This window comes from Nicotiana sylvestris, chromosome 11 (genome assembly GCF_000393655.2).
Source record: "Nicotiana sylvestris chromosome 11, ASM39365v2, whole genome shotgun sequence".
NCBI classification, from domain to species: domain Eukaryota; kingdom Viridiplantae; phylum Streptophyta; class Magnoliopsida; order Solanales; family Solanaceae; genus Nicotiana; species Nicotiana sylvestris.
Genome location: NC_091067.1, coordinates 164,639,986 through 164,658,898, shown reverse-complemented (window position 1 = coordinate 164,658,898; position 18,913 = coordinate 164,639,986). Strand labels below are relative to the sequence as shown.

The 18,913-nt window shown below is 35.9% G+C and overlaps 1 long non-coding RNA gene across 1 annotated transcript; it reads left to right on the top strand.

Annotated features, from left to right (window-relative positions):
* Positions 1–11,329: 11,329 nt before the first annotated feature.
* LOC104210758 (uncharacterized) lies at positions 11,330–17,503 on the top strand. The gene is made up of 3 exons (XR_011403673.1): positions 11,330–11,540; positions 12,022–12,113; positions 16,415–17,503. It is a non-coding gene; the product is annotated as an uncharacterized lncRNA (long non-coding RNA).
* Positions 17,504–18,913: the final 1,410 nt, after the last annotated feature.

Genomic DNA, 18,913 nt, shown 5'->3' with positions numbered 1-18,913 from the left:
TAATTTTGAGGGACATCAATTTAAGAACCTTGAGGGTAGTGAAACTCTTCTTCTTTAATGTCCCATTTTCATTCCTGAAATGCTCTATGCTCCAACTTGAGAACCACTAAATTTGGTATCTCCTGATATTAGACATTTAAGTTTGTGGCAACTGAAGGAAAATATTTGATTTATAAATCTATGAAGGATCTCTACAATTCTTTATTTCCTCCACACTTAAAATAAGCTATCAATATCTCTATTTATAATAGTATGAAACATGTTTCAACTAGAAGCAGAAAAAGCCTATTCCTATATTTATTCTAACTGCAAATCCTATTTAGACATGAATTAAATAAATCAAATCCTAAATAACTAAGATTTCCTACTACAACTTTGAATTAGTTTTTCAACATTATCCCGAAATTAAAAGTTGTATACGTCTGACTTATTCGTTTTTTTGAAGCACTTTTCTCCAAATTCTACTTTTGTTGAAGTATATGTCTCCAACCCTCGTTGATGCACCTTGTCACGAACACCCAATTCTATTGACGCACCTGTCTCCAACTCACGTTGATGCACTTTGTCACCAACACCCAATTTTGTTGAAGCACCTATCTTCAACACCCATTGATGCACTTTGTCACCAACCGTTGATGCACTTTGTCACCAACACCCAATTTTGTTGAAGCACCTGTCTTCAACACCCGTTGATGACTTTGTCACCAACCGTTGATGCACTTTGTTGAAACACATAATCAACTTCCATTTTTTTTTTAAAAACCCCTCTCCAACTTTTAGAGAAGAATGTCTTTATCTTGTGCCATATTTGTTTGCACTTCTTAAAGTTGTTTTTTTTCTTGAATCTGTCTTGAAACTTTTCATCAAATAGTCTAATTCTGTTGACAACTATCTATGATCTTGCCAACATATTTTTTGGCCAGACGGGCGGCATACATTGACTAGCGCCACCCGCCGGCAGTAAGCGCTACTTGATTTTCTTCCAATATCGTAGAAGCTCTGATACTAAAATGAAGGAAAGATAATTTTATTATAACTCTTTTAAAGCTCTCTACAATTCTCACAAATCTTCACCAATTTTTTACTTCCTCCACAAATCTCCACACATAAAATAAGCTATCAATACCTCTATTTATAATAGTATGAAACCTATTTCAACTAGAAACAGAAAAGTCTATTCCTATATTTATTATAACTGCAAATCCTATTTAGACATGAATTAAATAAATCAAATCCTAAATAACTAAGATTTCCTACTACAACTTTGAATTAGTTTTCCAACATCAACGAACATTTGATAGAGTTAGCTTTGTCAGCCTCTCGGGCAAGCTGAATTTCAAGATCTTAGCATTCACACTGAGTTTTCCAAGTGGAAGAGCATCTAATCTGAGTTTCAGAGGCTCTTTACAGTGGCACTTGAGCTTTTGCAGTTTGGTTGCCTTTGTTGGTTGAAAAGATTGAGAGTTTACATATAAAGTATACGAATCTCTTAATGGTATGATGAGGCCTTTTAGAGAAAATCGTGTGAGCTTAGCCCAAAGCGGATAATGTAAGAGTATCATTGGGCGTTTTAGCCCAACAGCCTTCTTGATCATGTTGTCCGATAGAAATAAATTGTTGTATTGCTATAAGAAAAAGTTTGTTTTCATTGTACACTGAGAACCTAGGCAGGTTTTTTCTTGCTTTCTTTATTTTTTGCTTCTGTGACCGTTACTATTCCTCAATATTTTCTAAACTCGTTTGAAATTAAAAAAACAACAATTAGATGATTGTTATTTCTCTCTGACTATGATGGTGATTTGAGACCTGCTTCTGTGCTTCACTATCTAAGACCTTTTTATTGTACTGGCTTTCATAGATGCCCTTTGAGATATGAGATTCTGAACGCAATATTATTCTCATTAAATACTTTCTCTGTCCCAACTATGTGGAATATTTTTCTTTTTAATCTGGCCAAGAAAATGGTATATTTTATATTTATAAGCAATTTAACTTTTAAATTTTTTTTGAACGAGATGACGTATAGTTACACAAATGTATAAAGCTTGTTTTAGATCAAATATTTCAATGCTCCGTTCCTAATTTATGTGCTACCCACATGCAGTGATCCGTACAGTTGATCGACATCTTAGCGAAGAACTGTCTTCGTTGTCTTTCTCGCTATGTGTTATATATGTAGTAATTAATAATTTTGAAGGAGTTGCATAGGCTTTAATGAATATCCCACATCGATTGAGTATGGAAGTATTAGACTCCTTGGTCAACTTCATAAACTAGCTTTTGAAATTGAATTAGGCCAATTCCCAATCAATTTGTGGGCGAACAACACAAATAGCCACTAAAAGCAGTGGTTTTTATTTTAAAGCCACTGTTTTCAATGTATTTAGACTTTAGCCACTCTTTTAAAAAACTTATACCTGACTGGACAAAAATACCCTTCTGGTATAACTTATACCTACGCTATCAACACAAGCAGCAGTTACACAAAGAGAAAAAGCGAGCAGCAACAGCAGTTACCACAACGACGATCAACTGAGGATTGATAAAGTTATAGACATCCCCTCCTATGATAATTCTGTATTCCGGACATAGTGTCTTCATTTTAGAAATTGAATTCAAAAAAATAAGAACACTATGTCCTTAACTTTGATTCTACTGGCCTCATTTTGCAAATTGAATAAAAAAACTTAAGGACAAAATGTCCTTCACTTTGTTGTTGTTCTTCTGTATACAAAGTCCTGTAGCTTGAGTTTCAAATTGTATGTTTTAATTTCTGGTTCAAATGTTAAGGACTGACAGTCCTTAACTTTTAAATACATGTTTAAATGTTAAGGACTAGCAGTCCTTAACTATTAATTCCATGTTTAAATGTTAAAGGACAGGCAGTCCTTAGCTTTTAATTTCTTGTTCAAAAGTTAAGGATTGACAGTCCTTAACTTTTAATTCCATGTTTAAATGTTAAGGACTGACAGTCCTTAACTTTAATTACATGTTTAAATGTTAAAGGACAGAGGCAGTCCTTAGCTTTTAATTTCTGGTTCAGAAGTTAAGGACTGACAGTCCTTAACTTTTAATTCCATATTTAAATGTTAAGGACTGGCAGTCCTTAACTTTAATTATATGTTTAAATGTTAAAGGACAGGCAGTCCTTAGCTTTTAATTTCTGGTTCAAAAGTTAAGGACATGTAGCCCTTAAGTTTTAATTTTTGGTTCAAAAGTTAAGGACAGACAGTCCTTAAGTTTTAATTTCTTGTTCAAAAGTTAAGGACTGGAAATCCTTAACTTTTAATTCCATGTTTAAATGTTAAGGACAGACAGTCCTTATCTTGGTCTTGCACTTACAGTACACATGTTCTTAATTCTACAAGGATTGTTTTATAACGTATGTCCTTTGTTCCCATTCTCTTGACTTGTAGGATGGAAACAATATGCATAATAGTTGCTTTTAATGGTAGATGGACTGAAGACTATAAATATCTTGAAACAGAACATAAATCATGAACTAGCAAATAAAAAAGTACTCAATGCCTCGAGTGCCACCAGTTACAAGACATTCATGTCATAAAGGGACCATCTATTCACTTTTCCACTACACTTAGTGGCAGTGACAATAGTTGTGAGTAGAACTGAACTGCAATTCACCCATGGGTTTATTATAAAGTTTCTGGGTTTTGGAAGTTGAAGTTTGTGCTTGAGAGAAGCAGCAACAGTGTGTGAAATGAAGAGGGTTTCCGACATTTTCTTTTGGAGAGAGAGAGAGAGAGAGACAAGGGATTGAGGGATTGATGTGCACAAATAAGGGATTGAGGGATTGATGCTGTTGAGCAAGCATGGAGGAGGCCGACCATGAAATCACCTTGGGTATTCCAGATGAAAATGCAACGCGAAAGAGAGGAAGAAAGGGTAAAATTATCTTTTTTCTATTAGTAGTGGCTATTTTTGCTGAGTATTATAATTAGTGGATAAAAATTAAAGACACCCTTAATTAGTGGCTACTACACGCCATTTTTACTCAATTTGCTGCTACGTGAAAAACAGATTTTAGGCTGCATTTTTTTTTATTTTCAATCATTTAGATTTGGTCGGCCATGTGAAGTTTATCAATTTATTAGACTTCTTCATTATAAAAAGAATTTGCTTTTACAAGACTTTTTCTGAGAGTCAAGATTTAGAACCATATAGTATTGGAACTAAATAATTCAGGAAGAAAAACACTATTAACCAAGATTCGGACACGATTATATTTTTCATATAATGGATCCAGTGAAATATTATCCTTTTCCCCATACCATATTTCAAGCTAAGGATCTACCAGTGATATGATCTCCTTTTCGCTCACGAAATGACTTTCACAAGAAAGGTGCGTGTAATTAAAGTATATGACTTTTGTATGACTATAAAGTCACGTAGAGGTATCAAATAGGCGGGTTGGATTAATTTTAGGGAAACTTATACAAATGTCCGAAATAAGTTTCAATGTAAAAATTGCACGGGGCACCCTGTTTGGTCGCCCCCATTTAACCTATATATTTTTTTAAAAAAGTTTTAACTTATACCCACTTTTTAAACAATTTCAGCCCCCTTTCTCTTCCTTCTCCTTCTCCTCTTCAAAGTTATATCCGCCCTCAATCCGATAGGCACTCCTTTCTGAAGTTGTAATTGACATGGGCTGTGGAGATAGAAACCTTTTAGGGCATTTCATCCACTTAGATGTTTACAACCATCAGCCTTGACTATTGGAATTATGCACATAAGCACGAACCCAAAATCTCAGAAATCGGAATACAAAGATGATCCTTGGTTATTCACAGAAGCTAGAACATAAGAACTATACCCAGATGCGAGAAATCAATATCTTGGAAAATATACCAATGATTATTGGGTTATTTTAGTTCTTCTGGTAAAGAATTGGAGTATAAAGGTTTTTTTTTGAATGGCAGTATGACAGTCTATTGTCCATGCAAGTTTGATACAAATTCACTAACCAGCAGGTTATATATTTACAACCATTAACCTTCTGCACAACGTGTTTGCATGTAGGGCATTTCGCCAGTTACAAACAAAAACTTCAGCTCTATAGCTGAAGTTCACCAGTTACAAAACAAAAACTTCAGCTCTAGAGCTGAAGTTCACCAGCTCTAGGCTCGTCTACTAGAATGCTAAAGTTTTACGTGATTGCTTTTGCTACTTCAGCCCCGTATGCTGAAGTTACGCGAAAAAGTGGGTACGTTTGCAATTTTTTTTGCAAAACGGACATAAGTTAAAACGTAACCCAAATAGTGGGTATAGATGCAAATGTTACCAACCTCTAGCCATTAATCATAGACTTACCAAAACTAGCCAAACACATATAAAAATTGAAAAGCCAAATAAATAAGGTTCTTTCTCTCAAAGAATCACATGCAAAAATCACATTCCTATTTTTAAGCGTGATTAGCAACATTAGATGCAAGACGGAAAGGAAATTTCATGTATGAGGTAGCATATATATATATGTACATACAATATTCCAATCTAAGCAAAAGAGGAACTTTTTCAATGGGTATAATTGAAATTCATTGAAAACATATAGATAAGTTAATATACAAAATTTGAGGAAGATTGAAGGTGATTTGGACTGGTTTTGTATCAAAATTCTTATTTAAATCGAGTTCAAAAAATTCTTATGTGATACATGTATCACGCATGTATCTCACACACATGTATACATGGATATATATGTGATACACAATTGATACAAATATGATACATGTGTGATACACAAATGATACACAGTGTGATACACATATTGTTTTTTCATGTTCAGTTTTTATTTCGAATTTTCAATTCAAACCACCTCAAAACTTCACCAAACCATCCCAAAACTAAGATTCAAGCTCCTTAAGATGTACCCAATATATTCTAATAATATCTAATCAAAAGAAAGCAAAAATTTGATTTTGTTTTGCTACAAATAGCTAATTGGTTAATATTTGTAATATTTTATGAATTGACCAATTTTTATAATGAGCTACTTATAAATGGACATAGCTGGTAGTTTTTCTTAATTTTAAGCGGGTCTATGACTCGTCTAAAAGTCACTTGGGCTGAGATAAGTTGGGCCAAGTTAGGCTAAAATTTATATTTTTTTCACTTTTAGCATCTCTAAAGTAGGTCTATATATTTGTATCGGATTTTTCTTAAATGGGTTCCCAAAATTGACAATTGCGTCATGTGAAAATTAGGTACTATAATGTATGTCTTCCTTTAGTTTTGGAAGCAAGCAATGACGAAGACCCAAATGTTAGGCAGGTTTGTACATCTTAGTGGTTGCAAAAGCTTTCAGTCAACTTGCATTTGCTATTTGTGCTTAGTGCTTACATTGACGTTTTGTTCAGAATGCTCTTTATGGACTTGGCCTTTGGGCGGAATATGGTCAGTCTTTTTTCAAACCTTTTGTTGGAGGTATGATATTGTTGATGTTGGGATAAAATAAATATTCAAGTGTAGTAATATTACCACTATAATATTACAACTCAGTAGTGTCAAGAGATTACTACAACTTTGAAAGAAATAACACTCTTTATATAAAATACCTCACTACAATATTACTATCACTCACTAGTTATCTCACAGACAACAATCTGTGGATTACTCTCTCTAACTTCTATTGTTTCTCTCTTATTTTGGTGTGTCTTAACTGATAGGGAATCATCTTTATTTATAGGCAAATTTATCAACCACTTAGCAACACAAATTTGACTTATTGCATTGCAAATTGAAATCTTCTGCCACCCATATGCATTCAAGCAGCCTATTTTGTCCAATTTTTTCAATCTTCTTCTTTTGGTTGGTGAGGTGTGGACCTCACAAATCTCTCCCTTAATTTTGATTTTTCTTCTTCATTCCAAGTCTTGATCTCAATCTTTGAAAATCTTCAAACTTGAGAGCCTTTGTGAAGATATCTACAACTTGATCATGAGACTTCACATATTTGAGCTCGACTTCCTTCTTCGCAATGCACTCTCTGATAAAATGATACCTTGTATCTATATGCTTGCTTCGATCATGATACACTGGATTCTTCGCGAGTGCCTGTGCTGATTTGTTATCAATACAAATCTCTGTAGCTTCCATTTGTAGCAAATTGAGCTCCTTCAATAATCTTCTTAGCCAAATAACATGACATATACATGATGTTGCTGCTATATATTCGGCTTCACAAGTCGAGAGAGTAACAATGGACTGTTTCTTTGAACTCCAAGAAATAACACAATCACCCAAGAAAAATACAAAACTAGTTGTACTTTTTCTATCATCAATATCTCCCGCATAATCACTATCACAAAACCTCACAAGGTTGAAATCATTAGAAGAAGAATAAAATAATCCAAAATCGATCGTACCTTTTAGGTAACGAAGAATTTTTCTAGTGACCTTCAAGTGAGTGGAGGTAGGAGCTTCCATGAACCGGCTAACTACTCCAACTGCAAAGATTATATCTGGCCTGGTACAAGTCAAGTACCTCAAACTTCCCACAAGACTTTTGAAAAATGTGGGATCCACTTTTTCTCCTTCATCAAACTTGGACAATTTTGTCCCACTCTCCATCGGTGTGTTCACAGGGTTGCAATCGAGCATGTTGAACTTCTTCAATATTTCTTTTGTATAGCTTTCTTGAGAGATAAAAATTCCATCCTCCATTTGCTTCACTTCTAGGCCCAAGTAGTATGACATGAGCCCTACATCTGTCATCTCGAACTCACGGGACATATCTTTCTTAAAAGCTTTAAACAAACTTGGGTTATTACCCGTGAAAATAAGATCATCAACATAAAGACAAACAAGTAAGATATCTCCATTAGTATGAACTTTAAGGTAAAGAGCATATTCATGGAGACAACGAGTAAACCCATTGTCTTGAAAATACTTGTCGATGCAACTATTCCATGCTCGTGGGGCTTGCTTTAATCCATATAAAGCTTTCTTCAACCGCAACACTTTATCTTCATAGTTTTTGACCACGAAGCCCAATAGTTGTTCAACATAGACTTCTTCTTCAAGATAGCCATTCAAGAAGGCTGACTTGACATCTAGTTGATGAATCTTCCACTTCATTTGCACCGCCAAAGAGATCATCAAATGAATCGTCTCCATGCGGGCAACAAGTGCATAGACTTCTTCATAGTCAATACCTTGCCTTTGCTTGTAGCCTTTAGCCACAAGTCGTGCCTTGTATTTCTCCATATCTCCATCAGCATTCTTCTTTATTTTGTATACCCATTTCACTCCAATTGCTCGATGACCCTTGGGAAGAGTTGTTAACTCCCAAGTGTTGTTCTTCTCTATTGACTTGATCTCCTCCTCCATGGCTTGTCTCCACCTTTTGTTTGTAACAGCTTCATCAAAGTTCATTGGTTCATTGTCAGCAAAGAGACAACATAAAAAATCAAAATTAGTAACTTCTTCTGTGTCCTCATAGAGCTCTTGAATGCTCCTTGTCCTTTGCGGCTGTTCATTTAAACTTTCTTGAGAAGAGGGAGATGCAACATTTGTTGGAGAAGAAGGTGGAGTTGTTTCCTGCACAGGTTCCACGGTCTCCGGTTCTTCTTCATCACCAAAGTATGGAAGAAAATCATATGAAGTTTCTTCCTCAGCTTCCCAATTCCATGCCAGTTCTTCATCAAATTCAACATCACGACTTACCACTACCTTGCCGCTGCTTGGGTTGTATAGCTTGTAGCCTTTTGAACTTGTATCATAGCCAACAAACACATGCTTGACACTTAGATCGTCAAGCTTTGCTCTCCCTTGATGTTGCACATGAGCATAGGCTATGCTCCCAAAGATTCTTAAGTGCTTGACACTTGGCTTTCTTCCACTCTATGCTTCTTGAGGGGTTTGATCTCTAACATTTCTTGTTGGAGACCTGTATAAACTGCACAAGAAACAGCTTCCGCCTAAAATTCCTTAGGCATACTTTTAGCTTTCAACATACATCTAGCCATATTAAGAATCGTTCGATTCTTTCTCTCTGCAACACCATTTTGTTGAGGTGAATAAGGTATCGTTAGAGGGCGACGAATTCCATGAAGTTGACAGAAGTCATTAAATTCGTTTGAGGTGAATTCGCCTCCGCTATCGGACCTTAGAGCTTTAATTTCATAGCCACTTTCTTTCTACACAAGTACTTTGATATTTTTAAAAACAGCAAAAGCTTCAGATTTTTGGTTCAAGAAATAAACCCAAGTCTTTCTACTGAAGTCATCAATGAAAAGCAAAAAATATTTTCTTTTACCAAAAGAAGGTGGATTGATTGGTCCACACACATCAGTGTGGACAAGATGGAGCGGCTTGGTTGATCTTGACATGGCCTCCTTTGGAAAACTCCTCCTTGCATGTTTTCCAAGAAGACAAGCTTCACACAATTGATTGAGATGGTTAATTGATGGTATCCCATGCACCATGTTCTTTTCTCCTATTGATTTGAGCGCTTCAAAATTTAAGTACCCAAATCGCATGTGCCAACACCATGATTCATCTTGCACATTAGCCTTCAAACACTTTGCATCAATTGTTTTAAGATTCGGAGAAAACAATCTATTCTTTGCCATATGCACTTTAGCAATTAGAATTCCACTTGAATCTCTAAGCCAAAGATGCATATTTTTCATGTGGATTTCATATTCTTTTTCAAGAAGTTGGCCCAAACTTAAAATATTACTTTTTAATTTTGGCACATAATAAACATCTTGAATTAATTTGTGACTACCATCTTTACAGGAGATCAGAATCGTACCTATCCCTTTGATTTGAACCTTTGAGGTATCTCCAAAGGACACATTACCTCTCACTGTTTTATTGATCTCCACAAACTTCTCTTTGCATCCACACATATGATTGCTTGCTCCATTGTCCAAATACCACGAGCTGCAATTATCTCTGTCTTCTTCCTTGAGTACCATCAACAACGTTGACTCATTTTCTTCTTTCTTGTCGTTAACAAGGTTAGCCTTTTCTTCAACATCGCTACGACATTCCCAAGAGTAATGACCAAATTTATGACAATTATAACATTCAATTTTTGATTTGGCATACCTTTGTCTATTATTTTCTTGGTAGTATCCACGTCCTCTTCCTCCTCTTTGTCCACGACCACGACCTCTGAATGTTTGGTGGATTTTAACTTCATTGTTAAAGTTGTTACCATTCCTCTTCCAGACCTCCTCGATCTCGGCCTCGTCCTCGTCCGTTTCCTCGATAGCTTGTTTCACCTCCATAATCCTTGAAGGATGCCTGAGTTTTAAGAAGTTTCTCCAATAGCACTTCTTGTCTCCTTTTGATCTTTTCTTCGTAGGCCTGTAAAGAACCTTCCAATTGCTCCACCATCATAGAGTCTAAATCTTTAGACTCCTCAATAGCACACACCAAATTTAGGTGTTAAAGTGCGAAGGATCTTTTCTACCACACAGACATCTTCTATGTCCTCCCCGTATCTTCTTAGTTGATTTACAACAACCTTCACTTTTGAAAAATAATCCGAGATGCATTCGGATTCTTTCATTTTTAAAACTTCAATATCAGCCCTTAGAGTTTGAAGTTTTACCTTTTTCACCTTGTCAACTCCTTGAAGAGAATTTTGTAAAATCTCCCAAGCTTCCTTTGAGGTGGTAGCATCTGCCACCTTCTCAAACATGGCATCATCCAAACATTGGTGGATGAGGGTGAGGGCTTGTTGATCCTTCTTTCTTGTCTTTGCCAAGACCTCTTTTTCATTTTGGGGCAGAGCTTCCTCATTATCGAGTTTTGCATACCCTCTGTCTACGATTTCCCATACATCCTGAGAGCCAAGGATGACTTTCATACGTAGACACCATTTCTCATAATTATCTTTTGTCAGGCGGGGGTACTGAAAAGATAGCGGACCATTATTTGCCATGGCTCTGATACCACGTTGTTGGGATAAAATAAATATCCGAGTGTAGCAATATTACCACTATAATATTACAACTCAGTAGTGTCAAGAGACTACTACAACTTTGAAAGAAATAACACTCTTTATATAAAACACATCACTACAATATTACTACCACTCACTAGTTATCTCACAGACAACAATCTGTGGATTACTCTCTCTAACTTCTATTATTTCTCTTTTATTTTGGTGTGTCTTAACTGAGAGGGAATCATCTTTATTTATAGGCAAATTTGCCAACCACTTAGCAACACAAATTTGACTTATTGCATTGCAAATTACAAATTGAAATCTTCAGCCGCCCATTTGTTCAATTTTTTCAATCTTCTTCTTTTGGTTGGTGAGGTGTGGACCTCACAGTTGAATGTGATATCGGGATCCTTTTCATCATGGAAAAGGGAATAAGAAGCGATATGTTTGTTGTGTTTACTTAATCTTTTGACCTGAACCAGAGGCTCTTTCAAGGACCTATGTAGTCCTTACGCATCTCAATGCTCATGAACCTAAAAATGAAAGTGCATATGATATTGTTTCTGCACTTGGTAAGATATATCAGTTTCATGGTGAAAGTATCGACTCAGCCCAGGTATATGTCCTTTTTTTTGGTTACGCATTCTTATTTTTTATCCTCTTGTTTTTGTGTTGTTCTCCTAACTCTTAGATACCCCCAACTAATTCCTTCTTCTAGTAATCACATGCGGAACAGGAAGATATCATGTAATTTTTTTGCATACATGTATTCTGAGATTCTTTCTCCTTTCTCAGATGATACATTCGTATACAGATTTCTAAGATTTGTCCTTCCAACTATAAACTATAGTTGAAGGTGGTTCAGTCAGTAGAAAAGGAACTTTAGACACTTTAATATGTTAAGGAAATTAACTGCAAATATTTGCTTCGTGTGATTAGTACGACTGTGTGTGTTGTTTGTTAATACCTTTTGATAAGGTTTTGTTTCATTGTGAATGTGCTCACCATTAAATTTTGGTAAAAGATAATGATTCTGGTCTGTATAGATGAAATAATGCTCCTCCAATATATAATTCTTATTCCAACTCATTTGATAGGTTATTCCAGCTTGGTTGAATTGCCTTCCTATAAAAGCTGACTTGGTTGAAGCCAAACTTGTTCACGAACTGTTGTCTTCAATGGTCGAAAGGTACTGGATTGGTTTGGTCTAGTTCTATCCTCATTTACTCTTACTTTACTATTTCAAGTCTTGGTCGTGTTACCTTAGCAATATTGGCCAATTGCTTTTTTCGGTTGTTTTTCATTACTTTATAATATTCCTGCATCAATATGATTTATCAAACTTCTTTAAGTTGTTGTAAAACCAAAAATGAGAACATCACAAATGGCAACATATGATTAGAAACGTCTTTCTCAGATAAAATTATTTGTTTGCCCGAAAAAACGTTTGAAGTAGTATATTAATAGTGTAGTGACTAGTTCAAGTTAATGATAGTGCAACTGCAATAGTTTTGATATGCTCTGGTATAAGAAAAATTTCTATAGGTGGTGAAACGTTGCGGAAGCCAAATGTATATAGTGTGAATAAGTCACAATTACTATACCAAAAATTATGACAGCCACCAAATAATAAATAAGACAATAAAGCAACAATAAAGGGAACACCAGAATTTACAAGGTTCGGCTAATTTTGCCTACTCCTCGGACACAACCAATATTTTATTTCACTCCAAAAATACAAGTGAAATAATACTAAAGAGAGAAGATACAAATGTCTTAAATAGATGAGAAGGCAAATGAGAGGTGTGTTTAAATCCTAAACATTAGGCCTTCTTTTATAGGGGGAAAATCCCCCCCAAACTCAACTCCCAACAGATGTGGGACTTTGGCATTTTGCCAAACTTCAACAAATCTCCACCTTGGCAAAATTTCACATCTTCAATTCTCTCTCAACAACAAATTTTGGTTGTGTCTACATCTTCAATCTTCAGTGTTTAACAATGTTGATCAAATCCAAACAATGTCGAAACTTGATCGCAGTCACCACCTTAGTCAGCATATCAGCAGGATTCTCCGTAGTATGAATTTTCTTCACTGTGACTCCTCCTTCTTCTATGATTTCTCCTACGAAATGATACCGAACATCAATATGCTTCGTCCTTGCATGATAAACTTGGTTCTTCGCTAATTGAATAGCACTTTGACGATCACAAAAAATTGTGGTACCTTTTTGTTCAACACCAAGCTCCTTTAGCAATCCTTGAAGCCAAATTGCATCCTTCACAGCCTCTGTAATAGCCATGTACTCTGCCTCTGTTGTAGACAAAACAACTGTTGACTGCAAAGTAGACTTCCAACTAACTGGTGCCTTTGCAAAAGTAAACACATAACCAGTAGTTGATCTTCGTTTGTCCAGATCACCCGCAAAATCTGAGTCACAATATCCAACTACAGACTGATTGTCTTCCTGCTCAAAAACTAACCCGACATCTACAGTATTATGAATATACCGTAGAATCCACTTCACAGCTTGCCAATGCTCCTTCCCTGGATTGTGCATATATCTGCTAATAACTCCAACAGCTTGTGAAATGTCAGGCCTTGTGCAAACCATTGCATACATCAAGCTACCAACAACATTTGCGTATGGTACCTTTGACATATACTCTCGTTCAGCTTCATCCTTTGGCGACATAGTAGTACTCAGCTTAAAATGGGGAGCAAGTGGAGTACTAACTGGCTTAGTCTTGTCATCTATGCCAAAACGTTGTAGTACTCTCTTCAAATATTCTTTCTGAGATAAACAGAGTTTCTTTGAACGTCTATCTCTAATTATCTCCATGCCAAGAATTTTCTTTGCCTCACCCAAATCCTTCATCTCGAACTCCTTCTTCAGTTGAATCTTCAACTTATCAATTTCTTCCGAATTCTTGGAAGCTATCAACATATCATCAACATATAGGAGAAGATATACAAAGGAACCATCTTTAAGCTTGTGCAAATACACACAATGATCGTATTTGCTTCTCTTGTACCCTTGCCACAACATAAACTCGTCAAATCGCTTGTACCATTGTCTAGAAGATTGTTTCAATCCGTACAACGATTTTTCAAGTTTGCACACCATATTTTCTTTTCCAGCAACTTTGAATCCTTCTGGCTGAGTCATGTAGATTTCCTCCTCCAAGTTTCCATGTAAAAACGCAGTTTTTACATCCATCTGAACTAGTTCCAAATCCAATTGTGCTACCAAAGCCAACATAATTCTAATGGAGGAATGTTTTACAACTGGAGAAAACACTTCATTGTAATCAATTCCCTCCTTTTGAGCATATCCTTTGGCCACCAATCTTGCTTTGTAGCGAACATTTACTTGGTTAGGAAATCCTTCTTTCTTTGCAAATACCCATTTGCACCCAATTGCTTTCTGAATCATCACAATCAGCTACATTTGAATCCATAATGGCCTTTCCATTATTATATTTGGCCTTATTCTTCAACTTCGGACAGTCTTTCTTCCAGTGCCCTTTTTCTCGACAAAAGGCACATTCATCTTTGCTGGGTCTGGATCTTGACTTGGATCTTCCCTTCTTTGTCCTCGTTTGATTTTGAGGACGACCCCTCACAAATAGTGCTTCTCCTTCTCCGCCCTTCTGTTTTTCTCGCTTTCTTTGTTCATAGCTGTACAAAGCCGAACAAACTTCTCTGAGAGAAACTTCGTCATTTCCATGGAGTAGAGTAGTTTCAAGGTGCTCGTACTCATCAGGAAGTGACGCCAACAACATCAAGGCCAAGTCACCATCATCATAAGTTGTATCCATATTTTGCAAATCTGTGACCAACTTATTGAAACTGGTGATATGTTCATTCATCGTGGTACCAGGAACATAGGTGAAGTGAAACAGTCTCTTCTTCATGTACAATTTATTTTGACTGTTTTTCTTCAAAAATTTATCCTCCAGTGCTTTCCATAATTTACTTGCAGAAGTTTCCTTTGTGTATGGATATTTCTGCTCTCTAGCAAGGTAGGATCGAATGGTACCGCAAGCAACACGGTTGATAATTCTCCAATCTTCTTCTCCAATAACATCTGGTTTCTTTTCTTCAATGGCCAGATCTAGCCCTTGTTGAAAAAGGACATCTAGAACCTCGCCTTGCCACATCCCAAAATGTCCGGACCCGTCAAATATTTCTACCGCAAATTTCGCATTTGACACAATTCTTGTCATAAGCGAAGATGCCAATGATGACGTGTTGTTGACACTTGATGTAGATTCTTCTTGTTTATTGTCTCCCATATTTGACACAAATATTATTTAATAGCTGACGACACAAATCAAGATTATTTCCTTTCTGATGTAGAAGATCAGACTAAGCTGCAACCACAGAGCATACTCAGACAGAACCTTGACTCAGTTACCAAGATAAATCTTTTCTGATGTGGAAGATCAGACTATGCTGCAACCACAGAGCATACTTAGACAGTACCTTGGCTCTGATACCAATTGTTGCGGAAGCCAAATGTATATAGTGTGAATAAGTCACAACTACTATACCAAAAATTATGACAACCACCAAATAATAAATAAGACAATAAAGCAACAATAAAGGGAACACCAGAATTTACGAGGTTCGGCTAATTCTGCCTACTCCTCGGACACAACCAATATTTTATTTCACTCCAAAAATACTAGTGAAATAATACTAAAGAGAGAAGATACAAATGCCTTAAATAGATGAGAAGGCAAATGAGAGGTGTGTTTAAATCCTAAACATTAGGCCTTCTTTTATAGGGGAAAAATCCCCCCAAACTCAACTCCCAACGGATGTGGGACTTTGGCATTTTGCCAAACTTCAACAGTGAAACCATTTAATACAGATGGATTATTGACTTCTCTGATGTCGCGGTCCAACTTGACAAAATCATCTTGCTGGTAGTTACTGCGTTTTCAGTAAGCAAATTAGACATCTTGCAGGTCAGACAGAGAACTTCTAGGTCCCAACTACCTATACCTTACAAAAGTTGTTTCAGTTTTTGCAGAGGTCAGTTTGAAATCAAACTATTAGATGCTAGATTTAGTTGTTTTTATAGATATAAAGATGTTGCAACTGTGATTCTTTTACTTATTATTGGTAAAAATGTATCAAAACCTTATGAAATTTGAAGAATTACATTTGTCTGAATTTTTGTTTGTTCACTTTTTTTCAAAGTATCAATTCAACTAACAGATCTCTACCTGACAATATCTGTTAAAAAATTAGGTAAAAGTTAATTTATTAGAGAAGAGTAAAAAAAGGTCCAATTATGTAGCGATATTACTGTTCCAGGATCTCAAGTTAAATAACATCCCCATGTTTCTTTCCCCTTTGCTTTTAATTTTGTATAGATAGTTGATTGATCAGTGGATATGACTGTCTCATTATATTTTCGAATGTAACCTTTTATGTATATGTAAACATTTGGTAATTGACTGTTACTTTCTTCTGTAGGTTCTCTGTTCTGAAAAGGAACTTGCTACAAAAGAAACTGCAAATCGCATAATTAATGTATTGAGACATTCTAAGCAAACACTACCACCAGCCATTATGGAATCAACATGGTCATATTTTTTGCCTCAGCAGGAGATGGAATTGAAATCCATTCTATCAGCTGAAGAAGATGCTATCTTTTAGCTAATTCAATGAACTTACTACTCCTGAAAATTTCTGTTGGATCATAAAATTTTCCCATGATTCCTATTCTATGTCCTTTGGTAGGTTATTCCAGCTTGGTTGAATTGCCTTCCTATAAAAACTGAGTTGAGAAGCCAAACTTGTTCAAAAACAGCTGTGTACTGTATTGATTTGCTCTAGTATTTATCCTCATTTACTGTTTCAAGTCTTGATTATGTTACTTTAGTATTGGTCATCAAGGCTGCTTACAGGTGTATGGCATTCCTAGTAATTCAACTAATCTAATTATTTATTTGGTTTTGCCAGTCCATTGGTTGGCACACTTGCTTTTGGCAATTGATTTTCATTACTTAATTACGTTGGTGTAAATCCAAAAAAGAGAACATCACAAATGTAGAACAACATAAGTGTAACGTCTGCTACCACATCGAAATAAGCTAACCTTCGTGCTTATGAAAAGAGACATGGCCAGAAAGCAGTGACAAGAGGTCAGTTGATTGACTGAGCACATTGAACAATATTAACAATGGTGTTAACCATCTCTACGGCAGTGAAGTGGAGCAGTGGGATGGACTTTCTTGCTGTCGGCGAGAAGGACTATTGTGTTGCCTCATAATCATGGAGGAGTTCGTTATTTCTGCTTTTGTTGTACCATTCAGATCTTCATTGTTATGGGTGTTAGCATAATGGACAGATCGTAGAATATCTACATTAATATATTCTCGATATGGTGAATATATGGGATATTATTAGGGATATTCTACATTTAATGTAGAATATTGTGTAGCATTAGTTGTAGAATATATGAAGAATATTTTGTAGAATATTTTCTCTAGTGTATAAATACCAATGCATCTGATGTATTTGATTCAAGTAATTGAGATAATCATTCTTCAATTTCTCTCATGCTGTCTCTGTTCTTGACATGGTATTAGAGCCTTCTTTTCATAGTATTGATTCTTAGTGTCTTTCATCTATGGTTCCTTTCAATTTTTTTTTTTGAAAGTTTAGTTCTCTTGGTTCTCTTGATTTTTCGTCAACAAGCAGTCCTAAGCATCTAGGGCTTTTGGTGTTGGTCTTGATCTTGATCTTGGTTATTCTAGCTATTTTTTTCTGTATCGTTGTGTTTTTGATTTTCTCTATTCAAAAACATGACTTCACATCAGTTTGAGTCCTGCAGTGTTCGTTTCACTGGGAAAAAATATTCTGCTTGGGAATTTCAGTTTCAATTATTTGTCACGGGAAAAAAATTATGGGGCCATATAGATGGAAGTGATCCTGCTCCTACTGATCTTACAAAGTTAGGTTAGTGGAAAGTCAAAGATGTTCGAGTGATGACATGGATTTTAGGGTCAATTGACCCTCTTATTGTTCTTAATGTCAGGCCATACAGGACTGCAAAGGCCATGTGGGATTATTTACAAAAGGTTTACAACCAAGACAATAGGGCAAGATGATTTCAGCTAGAGCACGAAATCGCTACTATCTCTCAAGGAGGTCTCTCTGTTCAGGATTATTTTTCTAGATTTCAGAACTTATGGGCTGGATTTACTGATATTGTTTATGCTAAAATACCTGCTGAATCTCTATCTATAATTCAAGCAGTTCATGAGCAAAGCAAGCGAGACCAATTTTTGATGAAATTGCGATCTGATTTTGAGAGTGTTCGCTCTAACTTAATGAATTGTGACCCGCCTCCCTCTTTGGATATTTGTTTTAGGGATTTACCTCGTGAAGAGCAGCTATCTTTTTACACAAAATGCTTTCAAGCAAGAAAGTGTTCATATTGTTGCATTTGATGCTCAAGGAAAAAGAAAGGGCATGGATATGAGCACCACACAATGCTACAATTGCAAAGAATATGGTCATATTGCTAGCAATTGTAGTAAAAAGTTCTGCAATTATTGTAAGCAGCACATGCATATTATCAAAGAATGTTCCACACGTGCTCAAAACCGTAAGATCAATACTTTTCAAGCTGGGATAAATGGTTCGACTGATGATCACTCATCTTCAACTGGAACTAGCAACCAGTTTGCTACTCCAACAGTTGGACAAGTTCTTACTCCTGAAATGGTACAACAAATGATTGTGTCAGCCTTTTCAGCTTTGGGGCTACAAGGTAACAAAATTATACATCTAATTTTTGGCTTGTTGATTCTGGCGCTTCCAATCATATGACAAACTCAACTAGTATGCTAAAAAATGTACGTGACTATCATGGTCCATCACAAATTCAGATTGCGAATGGTAGTAATTTACCCATTACCAAGGTTGGGAATATTACTCAAACTTTCAAGAATGTTTTTGTATCAC